This window comes from Doryrhamphus excisus, chromosome 2, assembly GCF_030265055.1.
Source record: "Doryrhamphus excisus isolate RoL2022-K1 chromosome 2, RoL_Dexc_1.0, whole genome shotgun sequence".
Lineage (NCBI taxonomy): Eukaryota > Metazoa > Chordata > Actinopteri > Syngnathiformes > Syngnathidae > Doryrhamphus > Doryrhamphus excisus.
Window position 1 is genome coordinate 23,109,475 of NC_080467.1, and position 18,208 is coordinate 23,127,682.

An 18,208-nucleotide genomic window follows, 5' to 3' on the forward strand; every position below is an offset into this window, starting at 1 on the left:
CGCCCTCTGCTGTCAGGCAAGAGCAGAAACCATAAAAAGCTTACAGCACCTGGTATTCCCAGGCGGTCTCCCATCCAAGTACTAACCAGGCCCGCCCCTGCTTAGCTTCCGAGATCGGACGAGTTCGGGCGTTTTCAGGGTAGTATGGCCGTAAGCTGCCAGGGCCACTGAAAAGTTCCTATTTGAAGGCGACGCAGGCCAAACTAGACTCCAGCAAAAAGTGTCAAACAGCGCCCTCTGCTTTCAGGCAAGAGCAGAAACCATAAAAAGCTTACAGCACCTGGTATTCCCAGGCGGTCTCCCATCCAAGTACTAACCAGTCCCGCCCCTGCTTTGCTTCCGAGATCGGACGAGATCGGGCAATTTCAGGGTAGTATGGCTGTAAGCTGCCAAGGCAACTGAAAAGATCGTATTTGAAGGCGACGCAGGCCAAACTAGACTCCAGCAAAAAGTTTCAAACAGCGCCCTCTGCTGTCAGGCAAGAGCAGAAACCATAAAAAGCTTACAGCACTTGTTATTCCCAGCCGGTCTCCCATCCAAGTACTAACCAGGCCCGCCCCTGCTTAGCTTCCGAGATCGGGCGTTTTCAGGGTAGTATGGCCGTAAGCTGCCAAGTCAACTGAAAAGATCCTATTTGAAGGCGACGCAGGCCAAACTAGACTCCAGCAAAAAGTGTCAAACAGCGCCCTCTGCTGTCAGGCAAGAGCAGAAACCATAAAAGGCTTACAGCACCTGGTATTCCCAGGCGGTCTCCCATCCAAGTACTAACCAGGCCCACCCCTGCTTAGCTTCCGAGATCGGACGAGATCGGGCGTTTTCAGGGTAGTATGGCCGTAAGCTGCCAGGGCAACTGAAAAGATCCTATTTGAAGGCGACGCAGGCCAAACTAGACTCCAGCAAAAAGTGTCAAACAGCGCCCTCTGCTGTCAGGCAAGAGCAGAAACCATAAAAAGCTTACAGCACCTGGAATTCCCAGGCGGTCTCCCATCCAAGTACTAACCAGGCCCGCCCCTGCTTAGCTTCCGAGATCGGACGAGTTCGGGCGTTTTCAGGGTAGTATGGCCGTAAGCTGCCAGGGCCACTGAAAAGTTCCTATTTGAAGGCGACGCAGGCCAAACTAGACTCCAGCAAAAAGTGTCAAACAGCGCCCTCTGCTTTCAGGCAAGAGCAGAAACCATAAAAAGCTTACAGCACCTGGTATTCCCAGGCGGTCTCCCATCCAAGTACTAACCAGTCCCGCCCCTGCTTTGCTTCCGAGATCGGACGAGATCGGGCAATTTCAGGGTAGTATGGCTGTAAGCTGCCAAGGCAACTGAAAAGATCCTATTTGAAGGCGACGCAGGCCAAACTAGACTCCAGCAAAAAGTTTCAAACAGCGCCCTCTGCTGTCAGGCAAGAGCAGAAACCATAAAAAGCTTACAGCACTTGTTATTCCCAGCCGGTCTCCCATCCAAGTACTAACCAGGCCCGCCCCTGCTTAGCTTCCGAGATCGGGCGTTTTCAGGGTAGTATGGCCGTAAGCTGCCAAGTCAACTGAAAAGATCCTATTTGAAGGCGACGCAGGCCAAACTAGACTCCAGCAAAAAGTGTCAAACAGCGCCCTCTGCTTTCAGGCAAGAGCAGAAACCATAAAAAGCTTACAGCACCTGGTATTCCCAGGCGGTCTCCCATCCAAGTACTAACCAGTCCCGCCCCTGCTTTGCTTCCGAGATCGGACGAGATCGGGCAATTTCAGGGTAGTATGGCTGTAAGCTGCCAAGGCAACTGAAAAGATCCTATTTGAAGGCGACGCAGGCCAAACTAGACTCCAGCAAAAAGTTTCAAACAGCGCCCTCTGCTGTCAGGCAAGAGCAGAAACCATAAAAAGCTTACAGCACTTGTTATTCCCAGCCGGTCTCCCATCCAAGTACTAACCAGGCCCGCCCCTGCTTAGCTTCCGAGATCGGGCGTTTTCAGGGTAGTATGGCCGTAAGCAGCCAAGTCAACTGAAAAGATCCTATTTGAAGGCGACGCAGGCCAAACTAGACTCCAGCAAAAAGTGTCAAACAGCGCCCTCTGCTGTCAGGCAAGAGCAGAAACCATAAAAGGCTTACAGCACCTGGTATTCCCAGGCGGTCTCCCATCCAAGTACTAACCAGGCCCACCCCTGCTTAGCTTCCGAGATCGGACGAGATCGGGCGTTTTCAGGGTAGTATGGCCGTAAGCTGCCAGGGCAACTGAAAAGATCCTATTTGAAGGCGACGCAGGCCAAACTAGACTCCAGCAAAAAGTGTCAAACAGCGCCCTCTGCTGTCAGGCAAGAGCAGAAACCATAAAAAGCTTACAGCACCTGGTATTCCCAGGCGGTCTCCCATCCAAGTACTAACCAGGCCCACCCCTGCTTAGCTTCCGAGATCAGACGAGATCGGGCATTTTCAGGGTAGTATGGCCGTAAGCTGCCAGGTCAACTGAAAAGATCCTATTTGAAGGCGACGCAGGCCAAACTAGACTCCAGCAAAAAGTGTCAAACAGCGCCCTCTGCAGTCAGGCAAGAGCAGAAACCATAAAAAGCTTACAGCACCAGGTATTCCCAGGCGGTCTCCCATCCAAGTACTAACCAGGCCCGCCCCTGCTTAGCTTCCGAGATCGGACGAGTTCGGGCGTTTTCAGGGTAGTATGGCCGTAAGCTGCCAGGGCACTGAAAAGTTCCTATTTGAAGGCGATGCAGGCCAAACTAGACTCCAGCAAAAAGTGTCAAAAAGCGCCCTCTGCTTTCAGGCAAGAGCAGAAACCATAAAAAGCTTACAGCACCTGGTATTCCCAGGCGGTCTCCCATCCAAGTACTAACCAGGCCCGCCCCTGCTTAGCTTCCGAGATCGGGCGTTTTCAGGTTAGTATGGCCGTAAGCTGCCAGGTCAACTGAAAAGATCCTATTTGAAGGCGACGCAGGCCAAACTAGAATCCAGCAAGAAGTGTCAAACAGTGCCCTCTGCTTTCAGGCAAGAGCAGAAACCATAAAAAGCTTACAGCACCTGGTATTCCCAGGCGGTCTCCCATCCAAGTACTAACCAGGCCCGCCCCTGCTTAGCTTCCGAGATCGGACGAGATCGGGCGTTTCCAGGGTAGTATGGCCGTAAGCTGCCAAGTCAACTGAAAAGATCCTATTTGAAGGCGACGCAGGCCAAACTAGACTCCAGCAAAAAGTGTCAAACAGCGCCCTCTGCTGTCAGGCAAGAGCAGAAACCATAAAAGGCTTACAGCACCTGGTATTCCCAGGCGGTCTCCCATCCAAGTACTAACCAGGCCCACCCCTGCTTAGCTTCCGAGATCGGACGAGATCGGGCGTTTTCAGGGTAGTATGGCCGTAAGCTGCCAGGGCAACTGAAAAGATCCTATTTGAAGGCGACGCAGGCCAAACTAGACTCCAGCAAAAAGTGTCAAACAGCGCCCTCTGCTGTCAGGCAAGAGCAGAAACCATAAAAAGCTTACAGCACCTGGTATTCCCAGGCGGTCTCCCATCCAAGTACTAACCAGGCCCACACCTGCTTAGCTTCCGAGATCAGACGAGATTGGGTGTTTTCAGGGTAGTATGGCCGTAAGCTGCCAGGTCAACTGAAAAGATCCTATTTGAAGGCGACGCAGGCCAAACTAGACTCCAGCAAAAAGTGTCAAACAGCGCCCTCTGCTGTCAGGCAAGAGCAGAAACCATAAAAAGCTTACAGCACCAGGTATTCCCAGGCGGTCTCCCATCCAAGTACTAACCAGGCCCGCCCCTGCTTAGCTTCCGAGATCGGACGAGTTCGGGCGTTTTCAGGGTAGTATGGCCGTAAGCTGCCAGGGCACTGAAAAGTTCCTATTTGAAGGCGACGCAGGCCAAACTAGACTCCAGCAAAAAGTGTCAAAAAGCGCCCTCTGCTTTCAGGCAAGAGCAGAAACCATAAAAAGCTTACAGCACCTGGTATTCCCAGGCGGTCTCCCATCCAAGTACTAACCAGGCCCGCCCCTGCTTAGCTTCCGAGATCGGGCGTTTTCAGGTTAGTATGGCCGTAAGCTGCCAGGTCAACTGAAAAGATCCTATTTGAAGGCGACGCAGGCCAAACTAGAATCCAGCAAAAAGTGTCAAACAGCGCCCTCTGCTTTCAGGCAAGAGCAGAAACCATAAAAAGCTTACAGCACCTGGTATTCCCAGGCGGTCTCCCATCCAAGTACTAACCAGGCCCGCCCCTGCTTAGCTTCCGAGATCGGACGAGATCGGGCGTTTCCAGGGTAGTATGGCCGTAAGCTGCCAAGTCAACTGAAAAGATCCTATTTGAAGGCGACGCAGGCCAAACAAGACTCCAGCAAAAAGTGTCAAACAGCGCCCTCTGCTGTCAGGCAAGAGCAGAAACCATAAAAGGCTTACAGCACCTGGTATTCCCAGGCGGTCTCCCATCCAAGTACTAACCAGGCCCACCCCTGCTTAGCTTCCGAGATCGGACGAGATCGGGCGTTTTCAGGGTAGTATGGCCGTAAGCTGCCAGGGCAACTGAAAAGATCCTATTTGAAGGCGACGCAGGCCAAACTAGACTCCAGCAAAAAGTGTCAAACAGCGCCCTCTGCTGTCAGGCAAGAGCAGAAACCATAAAAAGCTTACAGCACCTGGTATTCCCAGGCGGTCTCCCATCCAAGTACTAACCAGGCCCACACCTGCTTAGCTTCCGAGATCAGACGAGATCGGGTGTTTTCAGGGTAGTATGGCCGTAAGCTGCCAGGTCAACTGAAAAGATCCTATTTGAAGGCGACGCAGGCCAAACTAGACTCCAGCAAAAAGTGTCAAACAGCGCCCTCTGCTGTCAGGCAAGAGCAGAAACCATAAAAAGCTTACAGCACCAGGTATTCCCAGGCGGTCTCCCATCCAAGTACTAACCAGGCCCGCCCCTGCTTAGCTTCCGAGATCGGACGAGTTCGGGCGTTTTCAGGGTAGTATGGCCGTAAGCTGCCAGGGCACTGAAAAGTTCCTATTTGAAGGCGACGCAGGCCAAACTAGACTCCAGCAAAAAGTGTCAAAAAGCGCCCTCTGCTTTCAGGCAAGAGCAGAAACCATAAAAAGCTTACAGCACCTGGTATTCCCAGGCGGTCACCCATCCAAGTACTAACCAGGCCCGCCCCTGCTTAGCTTCCGAGATCGGGCGTTTTCAGGTTAGTATGGCCGTAAGCTGCCAGGTCAACTGAAAAGATCCTATTTGAAGGCGACGCAGGCCAAACTAGAATCCAGCAAAAAGTGTCAAACAGCGCCCTCTGCTTTCAGGCAAGAGCAGAAACCATAAAAAGCTTACAGCACCAGGTATTCCCAGGCGGTCTCCCATCCAAGTACTAACCAGGCCCGCCCCTGCTTAGCTACCGAGATCGGACGAGTTCAGGCGTTTTCAGGGTAGTATGGCTGTAAGCTGCCAGGGCACTGAAAAGTTCCTATTTGAAGGCGACGCAGGCCAAACTAGACTCCAGCAAAAAGTGTCAAAAAGCGCCCTCTGCTTTCAGGCAAGAGCAGAAACCATAAAAAGCTTACAGCACCTGGTATTCCCAGGCGGTCTCCCATCCAAGTACTAACCAGGCCCGCCCCTGCTTAGCTTCCGAGATCGGACGAGATCGGGCGTTTTCAGGGTAGTATGGCCGTAAGCTGCCAGGGCAACTGAAAAGATCCTATTTGAAGGCGACGCAGGCCAAACTAGACTCCAGCAAAAAGTGTCAAACAGCGCCCTCTGCTGTCAGGCAAGAGCAGAAACCATAAAAAGCTTACAGCACCTGGTATTCCCAGGCGGTCTCCCATCCAAGTACTAACCAGGCCCACCCCTGCTTTGCTTCCGAGATCGGACGAGATCGGGCGTTTTCAGGGTAGTATGGCCGTAAGCTGCCAGGGCAACTGAAAAGATCCTATTTGAAGGCGACGCAGGCCAAACTAGACTCCAGCAAAAAGTGTCAAACAGCGCCCTCTGCTGTCAGGCAAGAGCAGAAACCATAAAAAGCTTACAGCACCTGGTATTCCCAGGCGGTGTCCCATCCAAGTACTAACCAGGCCCGCCCCTGCTTAGCTTCCGAGATTGGACGAGATCGGGCAATTTCAGCGTAGTATGGCTGTAAGCTGCCAAGGCAACTGAAAAGATCCTATTTGAAGGCGACGCAGGCCAAACTAGACTCCAGCAAAAAGTGTCAAACAGCGCCCTCTGCTGTCAGGCAAGAGCAGAAACCATAAAAAGCTTACAGCACCTGGTATTCCCAGGCGGTCTCCCATCCAAGTACTAACCAGGCCCGCCCCTGCTTAGCTTCCGAGATCGGACGAGTTCGGGCGTTTTCAGGGTAGTATGGCCGTAAGCTGCCAGGGCCACTGAAAAGTTCCTATTTGAAGGCGACGCAGGCCAAACTAGACTCCAGCAAAAAGTGTCAAACAGCGCCCTCTGCTTTCAGGCAAGAGCAGAAACCATAAAAAGCTTACAGCACCTGGTATTCCCAGGCGGTCTCCCATCCAAGTACTAACCAGTCCCGCCCCTGCTTTGCTTCCGAGATCGGACGAGATCGGGCAATTTCAGGGTAGTATGGCTGTAAGCTGCCAAGGCAACTGAAAAGATCGTATTTGAAGGCGACGCAGGCCAAACTAGACTCCAGCAAAAAGTTTCAAACAGCGCCCTCTGCTGTCAGGCAAGAGCAGAAACCATAAAAAGCTTACAGCACTTGTTATTCCCAGCCGGTCTCCCATCCAAGTACTAACCAGGCCCGCCCCTGCTTAGCTTCCGAGATCGGGCGTTTTCAGGGTAGTATGGCCGTAAGCTGCCAAGTCAACTGAAAAGATCCTATTTGAAGGCGACGCAGGCCAAACTAGACTCCAGCAAAAAGTGTCAAACAGCGCCCTCTGCTGTCAGGCAAGAGCAGAAACCATAAAAGGCTTACAGCACCTGGTATTCCCAGGCGGTCTCCCATCCAAGTACTAACCAGGCCCACCCCTGCTTAGCTTCCGAGATCGGACGAGATCGGGCGTTTTCAGGGTAGTATGGCCGTAAGCTGCCAGGGCAACTGAAAAGATCCTATTTGAAGGCGACGCAGGCCAAACTAGACTCCAGCAAAAAGTGTCAAACAGCGCCCTCTGCTGTCAGGCAAGAGCAGAAACCATAAAAAGCTTACAGCACCTGGAATTCCCAGGCGGTCTCCCATCCAAGTACTAACCAGGCCCGCCCCTGCTTAGCTTCCGAGATCGGACGAGTTCGGGCGTTTTCAGGGTAGTATGGCCGTAAGCTGCCAGGGCCACTGAAAAGTTCCTATTTGAAGGCGACGCAGGCCAAACTAGACTCCAGCAAAAAGTGTCAAACAGCGCCCTCTGCTTTCAGGCAAGAGCAGAAACCATAAAAAGCTTACAGCACCTGGTATTCCCAGGCGGTCTCCCATCCAAGTACTAACCAGTCCCGCCCCTGCTTTGCTTCCGAGATCGGACGAGATCGGGCAATTTCAGGGTAGTATGGCTGTAAGCTGCCAAGGCAACTGAAAAGATCCTATTTGAAGGCGACGCAGGCCAAACTAGACTCCAGCAAAAAGTTTCAAACAGCGCCCTCTGCTGTCAGGCAAGAGCAGAAACCATAAAAAGCTTACAGCACTTGTTATTCCCAGCCGGTCTCCCATCCAAGTACTAACCAGGCCCGCCCCTGCTTAGCTTCCGAGATCGGGCGTTTTCAGGGTAGTATGGCCGTAAGCTGCCAAGTCAACTGAAAAGATCCTATTTGAAGGCGACGCAGGCCAAACTAGACTCCAGCAAAAAGTGTCAAACAGCGCCCTCTGCTGTCAGGCAAGAGCAGAAACCATAAAAGGCTTACAGCACCTGGTATTCCCAGGCGGTCTCCCATCCAAGTACTAACCAGGCCCACCCCTGCTTAGCTTCCGAGATCGGACGAGATCGGGCGTTTTCAGGGTAGTATGGCCGTAAGCTGCCAGGGCAACTGAAAAGATCCTATTTGAAGGCGACGCAGGCCAAACTAGACTCCAGCAAAAAGTGTCAAACAGCGCCCTCTGCTGTCAGGCAAGAGCAGAAACCATAAAAAGCTTACAGCACCTGGTATTCCCAGGCGGTCTCCCATCCAAGTACTAACCAGGCCCACCCCTGCTTAGCTTCCGAGATCAGACGAGATCGGGCATTTTCAGGGTAGTATGGCCGTAAGCTGCCAGGTCAACTGAAAAGATCCTATTTGAAGGCGACGCAGGCCAAACTAGACTCCAGCAAAAAGTGTCAAACAGCGCCCTCTGCAGTCAGGCAAGAGCAGAAACCATAAAAAGCTTACAGCACCAGGTATTCCCAGGCGGTCTCCCATCCAAGTACTAACCAGGCCCGCCCCTGCTTAGCTTCCGAGATCGGACGAGTTCGGGCGTTTTCAGGGTAGTATGGCCGTAAGCTGCCAGGGCACTGAAAAGTTCCTATTTGAAGGCGATGCAGGCCAAACTAGACTCCAGCAAAAAGTGTCAAAAAGCGCCCTCTGCTTTCAGGCAAGAGCAGAAACCATAAAAAGCTTACAGCACCTGGTATTCCCAGGCGGTCTCCCATCCAAGTACTAACCAGGCCCGCCCCTGCTTAGCTTCCGAGATCGGGCGTTTTCAGGTTAGTATGGCCGTAAGCTGCCAGGTCAACTGAAAAGATCCTATTTGAAGGCGACGCAGGCCAAACTAGAATCCAGCAAGAAGTGTCAAACAGTGCCCTCTGCTTTCAGGCAAGAGCAGAAACCATAAAAAGCTTACAGCACCTGGTATTCCCAGGCGGTCTCCCATCCAAGTACTAACCAGGCCCGCCCCTGCTTAGCTTCCGAGATCGGACGAGATCGGGCGTTTCCAGGGTAGTATGGCCGTAAGCTGCCAAGTCAACTGAAAAGATCCTATTTGAAGGCGACGCAGGCCAAACTAGACTCCAGCAAAAAGTGTCAAACAGCGCCCTCTGCTGTCAGGCAAGAGCAGAAACCATAAAAGGCTTACAGCACCTGGTATTCCCAGGCGGTCTCCCATCCAAGTACTAACCAGGCCCACCCCTGCTTAGCTTCCGAGATCGGACGAGATCGGGCGTTTTCAGGGTAGTATGGCCGTAAGCTGCCAGGGCAACTGAAAAGATCCTATTTGAAGGCGACGCAGGCCAAACTAGACTCCAGCAAAAAGTGTCAAACAGCGCCCTCTGCTGTCAGGCAAGAGCAGAAACCATAAAAAGCTTACAGCACCTGGTATTCCCAGGCGGTCTCCCATCCAAGTACTAACCAGGCCCGCCCCTGCTTAGCTTCCGAGATCGGACGAGATCGGGCGTTTCCAGGGTAGTATGGCCGTAAGCTGCCAGGTCAACTGAAAAGATCCTATTTGAAGGCGACGCAGGCCAAACTAGACTCCAGCAAAAAGTGTCAAACAGCGCCCTCTGCTGTCAGGCAAGAGCAGAAACCATAAAAGGCTTACAGCACCTGGTATTCCCAGGCGGTCTCCCATCCAAGTACTAACCAGGCCCACCCCTGCTTAGCTTCCGAGATCGGACGAGATCGGGCGTTTTCAGGGTAGTATGGCCGTAAGCTGCCAGGGCAACTGAAAAGATCCTATTTGAAGGCGACGCAGGCCAAACTAGACTCCAGCAAAAAGTGTCAAACAGCGCCCTCTGCTGTCAGGCAAGAGCAGAAACCATAAAAAGCTTACAGCACCTGGTATTCCCAGGCGGTCTCCCATCCAAGTACTAACCAGGCCCACACCTGCTTAGCTTCCGAGATCAGACGAGATCGGGTGTTTTCAGGGTAGTATGGCCGTAAGCTGCCAGGTCAACTGAAAAGATCCTATTTGAAGGCGACGCAGGCCAAACTAGACTCCAGCAAAAAGTGTCAAACAGCGCCCTCTGCTGTCAGGCAAGAGCAGAAACCATAAAAAGCTTACAGCACCAGGTATTCCCAGGCGGTCTCCCATCCAAATACTAACCAGGCCCGCCCCTGCTTAGCTTCCGAGATCGGACGAGTTCGGGCGTTTTCAGGGTAGTATGGCCGTAAGCTGCCAGGGCACTGAAAAGTTCCTATTTGAAGGCGACGCAGGCCAAACTAGACTCCAGCAAAAAGTGTCAAAAAGCGCCCTCTGCTTTCAGGCAAGAGCAGAAACCATAAAAAGCTTACAGCACCTGGTATTCCCAGGCGGTCTCCCATCCAAGTACTAACCAGGCCCGCCCCTGCTTAGCTTCCGAGATCGGGCGTTTTCAGGTTAGTATGGCCGTAAGCTGCCAGGTCAACTGAAAAGATCCTATTTGAAGGCGACGCAGGCCAAACTAGAATCCAGCAAAAAGTGTCAAACAGCGCCCTCTGCTTTCAGGCAAGAGCAGAAACCATAAAAAGCTTACAGCACCAGGTATTCCCAGGCGGTCTCCCATCCAAGTACTAACCAGGCCCGCCCCTGCTTAGCTACCGAGATCGGACGAGTTCAGGCGTTTTCAGGGTAGTATGGCTGTAAGCTGCCAGGGCACTGAAAAGTTCCTATTTGAAGGCGACGCAGGCCAAACTAGACTCCAGCAAAAAGTGTCAAAAAGCGCCCTCTGCTTTCAGGCAAGAGCAGAAACCATAAAAAGCTTACAGCACCTGGTATTCCCAGGCGGTCACCCATCCAAGTACTAACCAGGCCCGCCCCTGCTTAGCTTCCGAGATCGGGCGTTTTCAGGTTAGTATGGCCGTAAGCTGCCAGGTCAACTGAAAAGATCCTATTTGAAGGCGACGCAGGCCAAACTAGAATCCAGCAAAAAGTGTCAAACAGCGCCCTCTGCTTTCAGGCAAGAGCAGAAACCATAAAAAGCTTACAGCACCAGGTATTCCCAGGCGGTCTCCCATCCAAGTACTAACCAGGCCCGCCCCTGCTTAGCTACCGAGATCGGACGAGTTCAGGCGTTTTCAGGGTAGTATGGCTGTAAGCTGCCAGGGCACTGAAAAGTTCCTATTTGAAGGCGACGCAGGCCAAACTAGACTCCAGCAAAAAGTGTCAAAAAGCGCCCTCTGCTTTCAGGCAAGAGCAGAAACCATAAAAAGCTTACAGCACCTGGTATTCCCAGGCGGTCTCCCATCCAAGTACTAACCAGGCCCGCCCCTGCTTAGCTTCCGAGATCGGACGAGATCGGGCGTTTTCAGGGTAGTATGGCCGTAAGCTGCCAGGGCAACTGAAAAGATCCTATTTGAAGGCGACGCAGGCCAAACTAGACTCCAGCAAAAAGTGTCAAACAGCGCCCTCTGCTGTCAGGCAAGAGCAGAAACCATAAAAAGCTTACAGCACCTGGTATTCCCAGGCGGTCTCCCATCCAAGTACTAACCAGGCCCACCCCTGCTTTGCTTCCGAGATCGGACGAGATCGGGCGTTTTCAGGGTAGTATGGCCGTAAGCTGCCAGGGCAACTGAAAAGATCCTATTTGAAGGCGACGCAGGCCAAACTAGACTCCAGCAAAAAGTGTCAAACAGCGCCCTCTGCTGTCAGGCAAGAGCAGAAACCATAAAAAGCTTACAGCACCTGGTATTCCCAGGCGGTGTCCCATCCAAGTACTAACCAGGCCCGCCCCTGCTTCGCTTCCGAGATTGGACGAGATCGGGCAATTTCAGCGTAGTATGGCTGTAAGCTGCCAAGGCAACTGAAAAGATCCTATTTGAAGGCGACGCAGGCCAAACTAGACTCCAGCAAAAAGTGTCAAACAGCGCCCTCTGCTGTCAGGCAAGAGCAGAAACCATAAAAAGCTTACAGCACCTGGTATTCCCAGGCGGTCTCCCATCCAAGTACTAACCAGGCCCGCCCCTGCTTAGCTTCCGAGATCGGACGAGTTCGGGCGTTTTCAGGGTAGTATGGCCGTAAGCTGCCAGGGCCACTGAAAAGTTCCTATTTGAAGGCGACGCAGGCCAAACTAGACTCCAGCAAAAAGTGTCAAACAGCGCCCTCTGCTTTCAGGCAAGAGCAGAAACCATAAAAAGCTTACAGCACCTGGTATTCCCAGGCGGTCTCCCATCCAAGTACTAACCAGTCCCGCCCCTGCTTTGCTTCCGAGATCGGACGAGATCGGGCAATTTCAGGGTAGTATGGCTGTAAGCTGCCAAGGCAACTGAAAAGATCCTATTTGAAGGCGACGCAGGCCAAACTAGACTCCAGCAAAAAGTTTCAAACAGCGCCCTCTGCTGTCAGGCAAGAGCAGAAACAATAAAAAGCTTACAGCACTTGTTATTCCCAGCCGGTCTCCCATCCAAGTACTAACCAGGCCCGCCCCTGCTTAGCTTCCGAGATCGGGCGTTTTCAGGGTAGTATGGCCGTAAGCTGCCAAGTCAACTGAAAAGATCCTATTTGAAGGCGACGCAGGCCAAACTAGACTCCAGCAAAAAGTGTCAAACAGCGCCCTCTGCTGTCAGGCAAGAGCAGAAACCATAAAAGGCTTACAGCACCTGGTATTCCCAGGCGGTCTCCCATCCAAGTACTAACCAGGCCCACCCCTGCTTAGCTTCCGAGATCGGACGAGATCGGGCGTTTTCAGGGTAGTATGGCCGTAAGCTGCCAGGGCAACTGAAAAGATCCTATTTGAAGGCGACGCAGGCCAAACTAGACTCCAGCAAAAAGTGTCAAACAGCGCCCTCTGCTGTCAGGCAAGAGCAGAAACCATAAAAAGCTTACAGCACCTGGTATTCCCAGGCGGTCTCCCATCCAAGTACTAACCAGGCCCACCCCTGCTTAGCTTCCGAGATCAGACGAGATCGGGCATTTTCAGGGTAGTATGGCCGTAAGCTGCCAGGTCAACTGAAAAGATCCTATTTGAAGGCGACGCTGGCCAAACTAGACTCCAGCAAAAAGTGTCAAACAGCGCCCTCTGCTGTCAGGCAAGAGCAGAAACCATAAAAAGCTTACAGCACCAGGTATTCCCAGGCGGTCTCCCATCCAAGTACTAACCAGGCCCGCCCCTGCTTAGCTTCCGAGATCGGACGAGTTCGGGCGTTTTCAGGGTAGTATGGCCGTAAGCTGCCAGGGCACTGAAAAGTTCCTATTTGAAGGCGACGCAGGCCAAACTAGACTCCAGCAAAAAGTGTCAAAAAGCGCCCTCTGCTTTCAGGCAAGAGCAGAAACCATAAAAAGCTTACAGCACCTGGTATTCCCAGGCGGTCTCCCATCCAAGTACTAACCAGGCCCGCCCCTGCTTAGCTTCCGAGATCGGGCGTTTTCAGGTTAGTATGGCCGTAAGCTGCCAGGTCAACTGAAAAGATCCTATTTGAAGGCGACGCAGGCCAAACTAGAATCCAGCAAAAAGTGTCAAACAGCGCCCTCTGCTTTCAGGCAAGAGCAGAAACCATAAAAAGCTTACAGCACTTGGTATTCCCAGGTGGTCTCCCATCCATGTACTAACCAGGCCCGCCCCTGCTTAGCTTCCGAGATCGGACGAGATCGGGCGTTTCCAGGGTAGTATGGCCGTAAGCTGCCAAGTCAACTGAAAAGATCCTATTTGAAGGCGACGCAGGCCAAACTAGACTCCAGCAAAAAGTGTCAAACAGCGCCCTCTGCTGTCAGGCAAGAGCAGAAACCATAAAAGGCTTACAGCACCTGGTATTCCCAGGCGGTCTCCCATCCAAGTACTAACCAGGCCCACCCCTGCTTAGCTTCCGAGATCGGACGAGATCGGGCGTTTTCAGGGTAGTATGGCCGTACGCTGCCAGGGCAACTGAAAAGATCCTATTTGAAGGCGACGCAGGCCAAACTAGACTCCAGCAAAAAGTGTCAAACAGCGCCCTCTGCTGTCAGGCAAGAGCAGAAACCATAAAAAGCTTACAGCACCTGGTATTCCCAGGCGGTCTCCCATCCAAGTACTAACCAGGCCCACCCCTGCTTAGCTTCCGAGATCAGACGAGATCGGGCGTTTTCAGGGTAGTATGGCCGTAAGCTGCCAGGTCAACTGAAAAGATCCTATTTGAAGGCGACGCAGGCCAAACTAGACTCCAGCAAAAAGTGTCAAACAGCGCCCTCTGCTGTCAGGCAAGAGCAGAAACCATAAAAAGCTTACAGCACCAGGTATTCCCAGGCGGTCTCCCATCCAAGTACTAACCAGGCCCGCCCCTGCTTAGCTTCCGAGATCGGACGAGTTCGGGCGTTTTCAGGGTAGTATGGCCGTAAGCTGCCAGGGCACTGAAAAGTTCCTATTTGAAGGCGACGCAGGCCAAACTAGACTCCAGCAAAAAGTGTCAAAAAGCGCCCTCTGCTTTCAGGCAAGAGCAGAAACCATAAAAAGCTTACAGCACCTGGTATTCCCAGGCGGTCTCCCATCCAAGTACTAACCAGGCCCGCCCCTGCTTAGCTTCCGAGATCGGGCGTTTTCAGGTTAGTATGGCCGTAAGCTGCCAGGTCAACTGAAAAGATCCTATTTGAAGGCGACGCAGGCCAAACTAGAATCCAGCAAAAAGTGTCAAACAGCGCCCTCTGCTTTCAGGCAAGAGCAGAAACCATAAAAAGCTTACAGCACCTGGTATTCCCAGGCGGTCTCCCATCCAAGTACTAACCAGGCCCGCCCCTGCTTAGCTTCCGAGATCGGACGAGTTCGGGCGTTTTCAGGGTAGTATGGCCGTAAGCTGCCAGGGCCACTGAAAAGTTCCTATTTGAAGGCGACGCAGGCCAAACTAGACTCCAGCAAAAAGTGTCAAACAGCGCCCTCTGCTTTCAGGCAAGAGCAGAAACCATAAAAAGCTTACAGCACCTGGTATTCCCAGGCGGTCTCCCATCCAAGTACTAACCAGTCCCGCCCCTGCTTTGCTTCCGAGATCGGACGAGATCGGGCAAATTCAGGGTAGTATGGCTGTAAGCTGCCAAGGCAACTGAAAAGATCCTATTTGAAGGCGACGCAGGCCAAACTAGACTCCAGCAAAAAGTTTCAAACAGCGCCCTCTGCTGTCAGGCAAGAGCAGAAACCATAAAAAGCTTACAGCACTTGTTATTCCCAGCCGGTCTCCCATCCAAGTACTAACCAGGCCCGCCCCTGCTTAGCTTCCGAGATCGGGCGTTTTCAGGGTAGTATGGCCGTAAGCTGCCAAGTCAACTGAAAAGATCCTATTTGAAGGCGACGCAGGCCAAACTAGACTCCAGCAAAAAGTGTCAAACAGCGCCCTCTGCTGTCAGGCAAGAGCAGAAACCATAAAAGGCTTACAGCACCTGGTATTCCCAGGCGGTCTCCCATCCAAGTACTAACCAGGCCCACCCCTGCTTAGCTTCCGAGATCGGACGAGATCGGGCGTTTTCAGGGTACTAAGGCCGTAAGCTGCCAGGGCAACTGAAAAGATCCTATTTGAAGGCGACGCAGGCCAAACTAGACTCCAGCAAAAAGTGTCAAACAGCGCCCTCTGCTGTCAGGCAAGAGCAGAAACCATAAAAAGCTTACAGCACCTGGTATTCCCAGGCGGTCTCCCATCCAAGTACTAACCAGGCCCGCCCCGGCTTAGCTTCCGAGATCGGACGAGATCGGGCGTTTTCAGGGTAGTATGGCCGTAAGCTGCCAGGGCAACTGAAAAGATCCTATTTGAAGGCGACGCAGGCCAAACTAGACTCCAGCAAAAAGTGTCAAACAGCGCCCTCTGCTGTCAGGCAAGAGCAGAAACCATAAAAAGCTTACAGCACCTGGTATTCCCAGGCGGTCTCCCATCCAAGTACTAACCAGGCCCGTCCCTGCTTAGCTTCCGAGATCGGACGAGATCGGGCGTTTTCAGGGTAGTATGGCCGTAAGCTGCCAGGGCAACTGAAAAGATCCTATTTGAAGGCGACGCAGGCCAAACTAGACTCCAGCAAAAAGTGTCAAACAGCGCCCTCTGCTGTCAGGCAAGAGCAGAAACCATAAAAAGCTTACAGCACCTGGTATTCCCAGGCGGTCTCCCATCCAAGTACTAACCAGGCCCATCCCTGCTTAGCTTCCGAGATCGGACGAGATCGGGCGTTTTCAGGGTAGTATGGCCGTAAGCTGCCAGGGCAACTGAAAAGATCCTATTTGAAGGCGACGCAGGCCAAACTAGACTCCAGCAAAAAGTGTCAAACAGCGCCCTCTGCTGTCAGGCAAGAGCAGAAACCATAAAAAGCTTACAGCACCTGTTATTCCCAGGCGGTCTCCCATCCAAGTACTAACCAGGCCCGCCCCTGCTTAGCTTCCGAGATCGGGCGTTTTCAGGGTAGTATGGCCGTAAGCTGCCAAGTCAACTGAAAAGATCCTATTTGAAGGCGACGCAGGCCAAACTAGACTCCAGCAAAAAGTGTCAAACAGCGCCCTCTGCTGTCAGGCAAGAGCAGAAACCATAAAAAGCTTACAGCACCTGGTATTCCCAGGCGGTCTCCCATCCAAGTACTAACCAGGCCCGCCCCTGCTTAGCTTCCGAGATCGGGCGTTTTCAGGGTAGTATGGCCGTAAGCTGCCAGGTCAACTGAAAAGATCCTATTTGAAGGCGACGCAGGCCAAACTAGACTCCAGCAAAAAGTGTCAAACAGCGCCCTCTGCTGTCAGGCAAGAGCAGAAACCATAAAAAGCTTACAGCACCTGGTATTCCCAGGCGGTCTCCCATCCAAGTACTAACCAGGCCCGCCCCTGCTTAGCTTCCGAGATCGGGCGTTTTCAGGGTAGTATGGCCGTAAGCTGCCAAGTCAACTGAAAAGATCCTATTTGAAGGCGACGCAGGCCAAACTAGACTCCAGCAAAAAGTGTCAAACAGCGCCCTCTGCTGTCAGGCAAGAGCAGAAACCATAAAAGGCTTACAGCACCTGGTATTCCCAGGCGGTCTCCCATCCAAGTACTAACCAGGCCCACCCCTGCTTAGCTTCCGAGATCGGATGAGATCGGGCGTTTTCAGGGTAGTATGGCCGTAAGCTGCCAGGTCAACTGAAAAGATCCTATTTGAAGGCGACGCAGGCCAAACTAGACTCCAGCAAAAAGTGTCAAACAGCGCCCTCTGCTGTCAGGCAAGAGCAGAAACCATAAAAAGCTTACAGCACCTGGTATTCCCAGGCGGTCTCCCATCCAAGTACTAACCAGGCCCGCCCCTGCTTAGCTTCCGAGATCGGGCGTTTTCAGGGTAGTATGGCCGTAAGCTGCCAAGTCAACTGAAAAGATCCTATTTGAAGGCGACGCAGGCCAAACTAGACTCCAGCAAAAAGTGTCAAACAGCGCCCTCTGCTGTCAGGCAAGAGCAGAAACCATAAAAGGCTTACAGCACCTGGTATTCCCAGGCGGTCTCCCATCCAAGTACTAACCAGGCCCACCCCTGCTTAGCTTCCGAGATCGGATGAGATCGGGCGTTTTCAGGGTAGTATGGCCGTAAGCTGCCAGGTCAACTGAAAAGATCCTATTTGAAGGCGACGCAGGCCAAACTAGACTCCAGCAAAAAGTGTCAAACAGCGCCCTCTGCTGTCAGGCAAGAGCAGAAACCATAAAAAGCTTACAGCACCTGGTATTCCCAGGCGGTCTCCCATCCAAGTACTAACCAGGCCCGCCCCTGCTTAGCTTCCGAGATCGGGCGTTTTCAAAGTAGTATGGCCGTAAGCTGCCAGGTCAACTGAAAAGATCCTATTTGAAGGCGACGCAGGCCAAACTAGACTCCAGCAAAAAGTGTCAAACAGCGCCCTCTGCTGTCAGGCAAGAGCAGAAACCATAAAAAGCTTACAGCACCTGGTATTCCCAGGCGGTCTCCCATCCAAGTACTAACCAGGCCCGCCCCTGCTTAGCTTCCGAGATCGGGCGTTTTCAGGGTAGTATGGCCGTAAGCTGCCAGGTCAACTGAATAGATCCTATTTGAAGGCGACGCAGGCCAAACTAGAATCCAGCAAAAAGTGTCAAACAGCGCCCTCTGCTGTCAGGCAAGAGCAGAAACCATAAAAAGCTTACAGCACCTGGTATTCCCAGGCGGTCTCCCATCCAAGTACTAACCAGGCCCGCCCCTGCTTAGCTTCCGAGATCGGACGAGTTCGGGCGTTTTCAGGGTAGTATGGCCGTAAGCTGCCAAGGCCACTGAAAAGTTCCTATTTGAAGGCGACGCAGGCCAAACTAGACTCCAGCAAAAAGTGTCAAACAGCGCCCTCTGCTTTCAGGCAAGAGCAGAAACCATAAAAAGCTTACAGCACCTGGTATTCCCAGGCGGTCTCCCATCCAAGTACTAACCAGTCCCCCCCTGCTTTGCTTCCGAGATCGGACGAGATCGGGCAATTTCAGGGTAGTATAGCTGTAAGCTGCCAAGGCAACTGAAAAGATCCT

General features: G+C 52.6%; 57 non-coding genes and 23 pseudogenes across 57 annotated transcripts; all 80 read right to left on the reverse strand.

Annotated features, from left to right (window-relative positions):
* Nucleotides 1–37: 37 nt before the first annotated feature.
* On the reverse strand, nt 38–156 carry LOC131120141 (5S ribosomal RNA). Its single transcript, XR_009126702.1, has one exon. It is a non-coding gene; the product is annotated as a 5S ribosomal RNA (ribosomal RNA).
* A 112-nt stretch (nt 157–268) lies between these two features.
* Nucleotides 269–387, reverse strand: LOC131121779 (5S ribosomal RNA). Its single transcript, XR_009128275.1, has one exon. It is a non-coding gene; the product is annotated as a 5S ribosomal RNA (ribosomal RNA).
* Nucleotides 388–499: 112 nt separating this feature from the next.
* LOC131123656 (5S ribosomal RNA) lies at nt 500–608 on the reverse strand (annotated as a pseudogene).
* Nucleotides 609–720: 112 nt separating this feature from the next.
* LOC131120663 (5S ribosomal RNA) lies at nt 721–839 on the reverse strand. Its single transcript, XR_009127213.1, has one exon. It is a non-coding gene; the product is annotated as a 5S ribosomal RNA (ribosomal RNA).
* A 112-nt stretch (nt 840–951) lies between these two features.
* On the reverse strand, nt 952–1,070 carry LOC131120343 (5S ribosomal RNA). The gene has a single exon (XR_009126900.1). It is a non-coding gene; the product is annotated as a 5S ribosomal RNA (ribosomal RNA).
* A 112-nt stretch (nt 1,071–1,182) lies between these two features.
* LOC131121780 (5S ribosomal RNA) lies at nt 1,183–1,301 on the reverse strand. The gene has a single exon (XR_009128276.1). It is a non-coding gene; the product is annotated as a 5S ribosomal RNA (ribosomal RNA).
* Nucleotides 1,302–1,413: 112 nt separating this feature from the next.
* LOC131123657 (5S ribosomal RNA) lies at nt 1,414–1,522 on the reverse strand (annotated as a pseudogene).
* A 112-nt stretch (nt 1,523–1,634) lies between these two features.
* Nucleotides 1,635–1,753, reverse strand: LOC131121781 (5S ribosomal RNA). Its single transcript, XR_009128277.1, has one exon. It is a non-coding gene; the product is annotated as a 5S ribosomal RNA (ribosomal RNA).
* Nucleotides 1,754–1,865: 112 nt separating this feature from the next.
* LOC131123658 (5S ribosomal RNA) lies at nt 1,866–1,974 on the reverse strand (annotated as a pseudogene).
* Nucleotides 1,975–2,086: 112 nt separating this feature from the next.
* Nucleotides 2,087–2,205, reverse strand: LOC131120674 (5S ribosomal RNA). The gene has a single exon (XR_009127224.1). It is a non-coding gene; the product is annotated as a 5S ribosomal RNA (ribosomal RNA).
* A 112-nt stretch (nt 2,206–2,317) lies between these two features.
* LOC131123836 (5S ribosomal RNA) lies at nt 2,318–2,436 on the reverse strand. The gene has a single exon (XR_009128759.1). It is a non-coding gene; the product is annotated as a 5S ribosomal RNA (ribosomal RNA).
* Nucleotides 2,437–2,548: 112 nt separating this feature from the next.
* On the reverse strand, nt 2,549–2,667 carry LOC131120298 (5S ribosomal RNA). Its single transcript, XR_009126856.1, has one exon. It is a non-coding gene; the product is annotated as a 5S ribosomal RNA (ribosomal RNA).
* Nucleotides 2,668–2,778: 111 nt separating this feature from the next.
* LOC131123019 (5S ribosomal RNA) lies at nt 2,779–2,887 on the reverse strand (annotated as a pseudogene).
* A 112-nt stretch (nt 2,888–2,999) lies between these two features.
* On the reverse strand, nt 3,000–3,118 carry LOC131122503 (5S ribosomal RNA). Its single transcript, XR_009128624.1, has one exon. It is a non-coding gene; the product is annotated as a 5S ribosomal RNA (ribosomal RNA).
* A 112-nt stretch (nt 3,119–3,230) lies between these two features.
* On the reverse strand, nt 3,231–3,349 carry LOC131120686 (5S ribosomal RNA). The gene has a single exon (XR_009127235.1). It is a non-coding gene; the product is annotated as a 5S ribosomal RNA (ribosomal RNA).
* Nucleotides 3,350–3,461: 112 nt separating this feature from the next.
* LOC131121139 (5S ribosomal RNA) lies at nt 3,462–3,580 on the reverse strand. Its single transcript, XR_009127674.1, has one exon. It is a non-coding gene; the product is annotated as a 5S ribosomal RNA (ribosomal RNA).
* A 112-nt stretch (nt 3,581–3,692) lies between these two features.
* On the reverse strand, nt 3,693–3,811 carry LOC131120299 (5S ribosomal RNA). The gene has a single exon (XR_009126857.1). It is a non-coding gene; the product is annotated as a 5S ribosomal RNA (ribosomal RNA).
* Nucleotides 3,812–3,922: 111 nt separating this feature from the next.
* Nucleotides 3,923–4,031, reverse strand: LOC131123021 (5S ribosomal RNA; annotated as a pseudogene).
* A 112-nt stretch (nt 4,032–4,143) lies between these two features.
* LOC131122515 (5S ribosomal RNA) lies at nt 4,144–4,262 on the reverse strand. Its single transcript, XR_009128625.1, has one exon. It is a non-coding gene; the product is annotated as a 5S ribosomal RNA (ribosomal RNA).
* Nucleotides 4,263–4,374: 112 nt separating this feature from the next.
* LOC131120697 (5S ribosomal RNA) lies at nt 4,375–4,493 on the reverse strand. Its single transcript, XR_009127246.1, has one exon. It is a non-coding gene; the product is annotated as a 5S ribosomal RNA (ribosomal RNA).
* Nucleotides 4,494–4,605: 112 nt separating this feature from the next.
* Nucleotides 4,606–4,724, reverse strand: LOC131124265 (5S ribosomal RNA). The gene has a single exon (XR_009128923.1). It is a non-coding gene; the product is annotated as a 5S ribosomal RNA (ribosomal RNA).
* Nucleotides 4,725–4,836: 112 nt separating this feature from the next.
* On the reverse strand, nt 4,837–4,955 carry LOC131120300 (5S ribosomal RNA). Its single transcript, XR_009126858.1, has one exon. It is a non-coding gene; the product is annotated as a 5S ribosomal RNA (ribosomal RNA).
* A 111-nt stretch (nt 4,956–5,066) lies between these two features.
* LOC131122933 (5S ribosomal RNA) lies at nt 5,067–5,175 on the reverse strand (annotated as a pseudogene).
* A 112-nt stretch (nt 5,176–5,287) lies between these two features.
* Nucleotides 5,288–5,406, reverse strand: LOC131121143 (5S ribosomal RNA). The gene has a single exon (XR_009127678.1). It is a non-coding gene; the product is annotated as a 5S ribosomal RNA (ribosomal RNA).
* Nucleotides 5,407–5,517: 111 nt separating this feature from the next.
* Nucleotides 5,518–5,636, reverse strand: LOC131122097 (5S ribosomal RNA). Its single transcript, XR_009128520.1, has one exon. It is a non-coding gene; the product is annotated as a 5S ribosomal RNA (ribosomal RNA).
* A 112-nt stretch (nt 5,637–5,748) lies between these two features.
* On the reverse strand, nt 5,749–5,867 carry LOC131123615 (5S ribosomal RNA). The gene has a single exon (XR_009128738.1). It is a non-coding gene; the product is annotated as a 5S ribosomal RNA (ribosomal RNA).
* Nucleotides 5,868–5,979: 112 nt separating this feature from the next.
* On the reverse strand, nt 5,980–6,098 carry LOC131122161 (5S ribosomal RNA). Its single transcript, XR_009128552.1, has one exon. It is a non-coding gene; the product is annotated as a 5S ribosomal RNA (ribosomal RNA).
* Nucleotides 6,099–6,210: 112 nt separating this feature from the next.
* LOC131120142 (5S ribosomal RNA) lies at nt 6,211–6,329 on the reverse strand. The gene has a single exon (XR_009126703.1). It is a non-coding gene; the product is annotated as a 5S ribosomal RNA (ribosomal RNA).
* Nucleotides 6,330–6,441: 112 nt separating this feature from the next.
* Nucleotides 6,442–6,560, reverse strand: LOC131121782 (5S ribosomal RNA). Its single transcript, XR_009128278.1, has one exon. It is a non-coding gene; the product is annotated as a 5S ribosomal RNA (ribosomal RNA).
* A 112-nt stretch (nt 6,561–6,672) lies between these two features.
* Nucleotides 6,673–6,781, reverse strand: LOC131123659 (5S ribosomal RNA; annotated as a pseudogene).
* A 112-nt stretch (nt 6,782–6,893) lies between these two features.
* LOC131120709 (5S ribosomal RNA) lies at nt 6,894–7,012 on the reverse strand. Its single transcript, XR_009127257.1, has one exon. It is a non-coding gene; the product is annotated as a 5S ribosomal RNA (ribosomal RNA).
* Nucleotides 7,013–7,124: 112 nt separating this feature from the next.
* Nucleotides 7,125–7,243, reverse strand: LOC131120344 (5S ribosomal RNA). The gene has a single exon (XR_009126901.1). It is a non-coding gene; the product is annotated as a 5S ribosomal RNA (ribosomal RNA).
* Nucleotides 7,244–7,355: 112 nt separating this feature from the next.
* Nucleotides 7,356–7,474, reverse strand: LOC131121784 (5S ribosomal RNA). The gene has a single exon (XR_009128279.1). It is a non-coding gene; the product is annotated as a 5S ribosomal RNA (ribosomal RNA).
* A 112-nt stretch (nt 7,475–7,586) lies between these two features.
* LOC131123660 (5S ribosomal RNA) lies at nt 7,587–7,695 on the reverse strand (annotated as a pseudogene).
* A 112-nt stretch (nt 7,696–7,807) lies between these two features.
* LOC131120721 (5S ribosomal RNA) lies at nt 7,808–7,926 on the reverse strand. Its single transcript, XR_009127269.1, has one exon. It is a non-coding gene; the product is annotated as a 5S ribosomal RNA (ribosomal RNA).
* A 112-nt stretch (nt 7,927–8,038) lies between these two features.
* LOC131123848 (5S ribosomal RNA) lies at nt 8,039–8,157 on the reverse strand. Its single transcript, XR_009128761.1, has one exon. It is a non-coding gene; the product is annotated as a 5S ribosomal RNA (ribosomal RNA).
* A 112-nt stretch (nt 8,158–8,269) lies between these two features.
* LOC131120301 (5S ribosomal RNA) lies at nt 8,270–8,388 on the reverse strand. Its single transcript, XR_009126859.1, has one exon. It is a non-coding gene; the product is annotated as a 5S ribosomal RNA (ribosomal RNA).
* Nucleotides 8,389–8,499: 111 nt separating this feature from the next.
* On the reverse strand, nt 8,500–8,608 carry LOC131123022 (5S ribosomal RNA; annotated as a pseudogene).
* A 112-nt stretch (nt 8,609–8,720) lies between these two features.
* Nucleotides 8,721–8,839, reverse strand: LOC131122526 (5S ribosomal RNA). Its single transcript, XR_009128626.1, has one exon. It is a non-coding gene; the product is annotated as a 5S ribosomal RNA (ribosomal RNA).
* Nucleotides 8,840–8,951: 112 nt separating this feature from the next.
* On the reverse strand, nt 8,952–9,070 carry LOC131120734 (5S ribosomal RNA). The gene has a single exon (XR_009127281.1). It is a non-coding gene; the product is annotated as a 5S ribosomal RNA (ribosomal RNA).
* A 112-nt stretch (nt 9,071–9,182) lies between these two features.
* Nucleotides 9,183–9,301, reverse strand: LOC131122538 (5S ribosomal RNA). The gene has a single exon (XR_009128628.1). It is a non-coding gene; the product is annotated as a 5S ribosomal RNA (ribosomal RNA).
* Nucleotides 9,302–9,413: 112 nt separating this feature from the next.
* Nucleotides 9,414–9,532, reverse strand: LOC131120746 (5S ribosomal RNA). The gene has a single exon (XR_009127292.1). It is a non-coding gene; the product is annotated as a 5S ribosomal RNA (ribosomal RNA).
* Nucleotides 9,533–9,644: 112 nt separating this feature from the next.
* On the reverse strand, nt 9,645–9,763 carry LOC131124266 (5S ribosomal RNA). The gene has a single exon (XR_009128924.1). It is a non-coding gene; the product is annotated as a 5S ribosomal RNA (ribosomal RNA).
* A 112-nt stretch (nt 9,764–9,875) lies between these two features.
* Nucleotides 9,876–9,994, reverse strand: LOC131120825 (5S ribosomal RNA). The gene has a single exon (XR_009127370.1). It is a non-coding gene; the product is annotated as a 5S ribosomal RNA (ribosomal RNA).
* A 111-nt stretch (nt 9,995–10,105) lies between these two features.
* Nucleotides 10,106–10,214, reverse strand: LOC131123023 (5S ribosomal RNA; annotated as a pseudogene).
* A 112-nt stretch (nt 10,215–10,326) lies between these two features.
* LOC131121144 (5S ribosomal RNA) lies at nt 10,327–10,445 on the reverse strand. The gene has a single exon (XR_009127679.1). It is a non-coding gene; the product is annotated as a 5S ribosomal RNA (ribosomal RNA).
* Nucleotides 10,446–10,556: 111 nt separating this feature from the next.
* Nucleotides 10,557–10,665, reverse strand: LOC131122934 (5S ribosomal RNA; annotated as a pseudogene).
* Nucleotides 10,666–10,777: 112 nt separating this feature from the next.
* On the reverse strand, nt 10,778–10,896 carry LOC131121145 (5S ribosomal RNA). The gene has a single exon (XR_009127680.1). It is a non-coding gene; the product is annotated as a 5S ribosomal RNA (ribosomal RNA).
* A 111-nt stretch (nt 10,897–11,007) lies between these two features.
* LOC131122110 (5S ribosomal RNA) lies at nt 11,008–11,126 on the reverse strand. Its single transcript, XR_009128523.1, has one exon. It is a non-coding gene; the product is annotated as a 5S ribosomal RNA (ribosomal RNA).
* Nucleotides 11,127–11,238: 112 nt separating this feature from the next.
* LOC131123626 (5S ribosomal RNA) lies at nt 11,239–11,357 on the reverse strand. Its single transcript, XR_009128739.1, has one exon. It is a non-coding gene; the product is annotated as a 5S ribosomal RNA (ribosomal RNA).
* Nucleotides 11,358–11,469: 112 nt separating this feature from the next.
* LOC131122569 (5S ribosomal RNA) lies at nt 11,470–11,588 on the reverse strand (annotated as a pseudogene).
* A 112-nt stretch (nt 11,589–11,700) lies between these two features.
* LOC131120143 (5S ribosomal RNA) lies at nt 11,701–11,819 on the reverse strand. Its single transcript, XR_009126704.1, has one exon. It is a non-coding gene; the product is annotated as a 5S ribosomal RNA (ribosomal RNA).
* A 112-nt stretch (nt 11,820–11,931) lies between these two features.
* On the reverse strand, nt 11,932–12,050 carry LOC131121785 (5S ribosomal RNA). The gene has a single exon (XR_009128280.1). It is a non-coding gene; the product is annotated as a 5S ribosomal RNA (ribosomal RNA).
* A 112-nt stretch (nt 12,051–12,162) lies between these two features.
* LOC131123663 (5S ribosomal RNA) lies at nt 12,163–12,271 on the reverse strand (annotated as a pseudogene).
* A 112-nt stretch (nt 12,272–12,383) lies between these two features.
* LOC131120757 (5S ribosomal RNA) lies at nt 12,384–12,502 on the reverse strand. Its single transcript, XR_009127303.1, has one exon. It is a non-coding gene; the product is annotated as a 5S ribosomal RNA (ribosomal RNA).
* Nucleotides 12,503–12,614: 112 nt separating this feature from the next.
* On the reverse strand, nt 12,615–12,733 carry LOC131123860 (5S ribosomal RNA). Its single transcript, XR_009128762.1, has one exon. It is a non-coding gene; the product is annotated as a 5S ribosomal RNA (ribosomal RNA).
* Nucleotides 12,734–12,845: 112 nt separating this feature from the next.
* LOC131120302 (5S ribosomal RNA) lies at nt 12,846–12,964 on the reverse strand. The gene has a single exon (XR_009126860.1). It is a non-coding gene; the product is annotated as a 5S ribosomal RNA (ribosomal RNA).
* Nucleotides 12,965–13,075: 111 nt separating this feature from the next.
* Nucleotides 13,076–13,184, reverse strand: LOC131123025 (5S ribosomal RNA; annotated as a pseudogene).
* A 112-nt stretch (nt 13,185–13,296) lies between these two features.
* LOC131121164 (5S ribosomal RNA) lies at nt 13,297–13,415 on the reverse strand. Its single transcript, XR_009127699.1, has one exon. It is a non-coding gene; the product is annotated as a 5S ribosomal RNA (ribosomal RNA).
* A 112-nt stretch (nt 13,416–13,527) lies between these two features.
* Nucleotides 13,528–13,646, reverse strand: LOC131124011 (5S ribosomal RNA). Its single transcript, XR_009128776.1, has one exon. It is a non-coding gene; the product is annotated as a 5S ribosomal RNA (ribosomal RNA).
* A 112-nt stretch (nt 13,647–13,758) lies between these two features.
* LOC131121334 (5S ribosomal RNA) lies at nt 13,759–13,877 on the reverse strand. The gene has a single exon (XR_009127849.1). It is a non-coding gene; the product is annotated as a 5S ribosomal RNA (ribosomal RNA).
* A 112-nt stretch (nt 13,878–13,989) lies between these two features.
* On the reverse strand, nt 13,990–14,108 carry LOC131120303 (5S ribosomal RNA). Its single transcript, XR_009126861.1, has one exon. It is a non-coding gene; the product is annotated as a 5S ribosomal RNA (ribosomal RNA).
* Nucleotides 14,109–14,219: 111 nt separating this feature from the next.
* On the reverse strand, nt 14,220–14,328 carry LOC131123026 (5S ribosomal RNA; annotated as a pseudogene).
* A 112-nt stretch (nt 14,329–14,440) lies between these two features.
* Nucleotides 14,441–14,559, reverse strand: LOC131120144 (5S ribosomal RNA). The gene has a single exon (XR_009126705.1). It is a non-coding gene; the product is annotated as a 5S ribosomal RNA (ribosomal RNA).
* Nucleotides 14,560–14,671: 112 nt separating this feature from the next.
* On the reverse strand, nt 14,672–14,790 carry LOC131121862 (5S ribosomal RNA). The gene has a single exon (XR_009128357.1). It is a non-coding gene; the product is annotated as a 5S ribosomal RNA (ribosomal RNA).
* A 112-nt stretch (nt 14,791–14,902) lies between these two features.
* LOC131123664 (5S ribosomal RNA) lies at nt 14,903–15,011 on the reverse strand (annotated as a pseudogene).
* A 112-nt stretch (nt 15,012–15,123) lies between these two features.
* Nucleotides 15,124–15,242, reverse strand: LOC131120847 (5S ribosomal RNA). The gene has a single exon (XR_009127392.1). It is a non-coding gene; the product is annotated as a 5S ribosomal RNA (ribosomal RNA).
* Nucleotides 15,243–15,354: 112 nt separating this feature from the next.
* Nucleotides 15,355–15,473, reverse strand: LOC131120410 (5S ribosomal RNA). The gene has a single exon (XR_009126966.1). It is a non-coding gene; the product is annotated as a 5S ribosomal RNA (ribosomal RNA).
* A 112-nt stretch (nt 15,474–15,585) lies between these two features.
* On the reverse strand, nt 15,586–15,704 carry LOC131120940 (5S ribosomal RNA). Its single transcript, XR_009127483.1, has one exon. It is a non-coding gene; the product is annotated as a 5S ribosomal RNA (ribosomal RNA).
* A 112-nt stretch (nt 15,705–15,816) lies between these two features.
* LOC131120387 (5S ribosomal RNA) lies at nt 15,817–15,935 on the reverse strand. The gene has a single exon (XR_009126943.1). It is a non-coding gene; the product is annotated as a 5S ribosomal RNA (ribosomal RNA).
* Nucleotides 15,936–16,047: 112 nt separating this feature from the next.
* On the reverse strand, nt 16,048–16,156 carry LOC131122812 (5S ribosomal RNA; annotated as a pseudogene).
* A 112-nt stretch (nt 16,157–16,268) lies between these two features.
* Nucleotides 16,269–16,377, reverse strand: LOC131122404 (5S ribosomal RNA; annotated as a pseudogene).
* A 112-nt stretch (nt 16,378–16,489) lies between these two features.
* On the reverse strand, nt 16,490–16,598 carry LOC131122405 (5S ribosomal RNA; annotated as a pseudogene).
* Nucleotides 16,599–16,710: 112 nt separating this feature from the next.
* On the reverse strand, nt 16,711–16,829 carry LOC131123548 (5S ribosomal RNA). The gene has a single exon (XR_009128731.1). It is a non-coding gene; the product is annotated as a 5S ribosomal RNA (ribosomal RNA).
* A 112-nt stretch (nt 16,830–16,941) lies between these two features.
* LOC131122406 (5S ribosomal RNA) lies at nt 16,942–17,050 on the reverse strand (annotated as a pseudogene).
* A 112-nt stretch (nt 17,051–17,162) lies between these two features.
* Nucleotides 17,163–17,281, reverse strand: LOC131124216 (5S ribosomal RNA). The gene has a single exon (XR_009128876.1). It is a non-coding gene; the product is annotated as a 5S ribosomal RNA (ribosomal RNA).
* Nucleotides 17,282–17,393: 112 nt separating this feature from the next.
* On the reverse strand, nt 17,394–17,502 carry LOC131122950 (5S ribosomal RNA; annotated as a pseudogene).
* A 112-nt stretch (nt 17,503–17,614) lies between these two features.
* Nucleotides 17,615–17,723, reverse strand: LOC131122407 (5S ribosomal RNA; annotated as a pseudogene).
* A 112-nt stretch (nt 17,724–17,835) lies between these two features.
* Nucleotides 17,836–17,954, reverse strand: LOC131120145 (5S ribosomal RNA). The gene has a single exon (XR_009126706.1). It is a non-coding gene; the product is annotated as a 5S ribosomal RNA (ribosomal RNA).
* A 112-nt stretch (nt 17,955–18,066) lies between these two features.
* On the reverse strand, nt 18,067–18,184 carry LOC131122787 (5S ribosomal RNA; annotated as a pseudogene).
* Between the last annotated feature and the right edge of the window lie 24 nt (nt 18,185–18,208).